The following is a 1,140-nucleotide window of genomic DNA, read 5'->3' as shown; positions in this document are numbered from 1 at the left end:
GAGTTCCAGGACAGCCAGGGCTACACAGAGAAACCCTGTCTCTCAATATATATATATATATATATATATATATATATATATATATATATATATATATATATATATATATATATATATATATATATATATATATATATATATCCTTACTGTTGAAATGTGAAAGTTCTCTTTCAAGCTTGTCACCTCTGCAGTCTTCTGACTTTTAATTTTCAGGACTTGCATTCAGCTATGTCTTCTGAAGAAGGGAAGGTCTTCATGGGAGGAGCTCAACTTCAACACTGATGAGCAGGCACTTTAAGACCACTTCAGCAGCTTTGGCTCAAAGATCCCGGGATTTTGGCTTCATCACCTTCACAAACCAAGAGCATGCATCAGATGCAATGAAAGCCGTGAATGGAGAGTCCCTAGATGGGCATCAAATCCGTGTCTGTCAGCCCAGCGGTGGTGGCACACTCCTTTAATCCCAGAACTTGGGAGGCAGAGGCAGGCGGATTTCTGAGTTTGAGGTCAGCCTGGTCTACAGAGTGATTTCCAGGACAGCCAGGGTTATACAGAGAAACCTGGTCTCGAAAAAACAAAACTAAACAAAAAACAAAACAAAACAAAACAAAATCCGTGTCTATCATGCAGGCAAGCCTGCTAGGGGAACCAGAGAGGGTGCCTTTGGGACCCATGGGTGTAGTCACAGCTACTTTAGAGGTGGTGGAGACCAGGAATATGGATGTGGAAGATATGACAGTCAACCTGGAGGATATGGATATGGGTGGTCTAAAGACTATAGTGGCAGCCAGAGTGGCTGTCAACACTACTCAGGAGGAAATTACAGAGACAATTAGGACAATTAAGATGGGGCATGCACACAAAATGCAGATACACAAGGAATAACACTTCTGATCCAGGATCATCTTTGCAAATTGCTGTATTTATAAAGATTTTTGGAGCTGTGCTAAAATATATTTTAGCTTATCAAGTTCTATTTTTTTAATTGATCTCCCAAGGTAGTTTGGTAAAGAACTTTTAGAAAGTTCCATGTGTTCTTTAGACATTTTTTTTCCATTTTAAAGACAAATTTTAAGACATTTGTTACAGTCCCAATATTTTTCCTTTTATCAGAATTTTTGTTTAGGCACTCAGGATTAT

General features: G+C 38.8%; 1 pseudogene; it reads left to right on the top strand.

Moving 5' to 3' along the window:
- The first annotated feature begins 228 nt into the window (after positions 1 to 228).
- Positions 229 to 845, top strand: LOC116100478 (annotated as a pseudogene).
- Positions 846 to 1,140: the final 295 nt, after the last annotated feature.

Source organism: Mastomys coucha, unplaced genomic scaffold (genome assembly GCF_008632895.1).
Source record: "Mastomys coucha isolate ucsf_1 unplaced genomic scaffold, UCSF_Mcou_1 pScaffold21, whole genome shotgun sequence".
NCBI lineage: Eukaryota > Metazoa > Chordata > Mammalia > Rodentia > Muridae > Mastomys > Mastomys coucha.
This window is presented reverse-complemented; position numbering and strand designations above follow the sequence as displayed.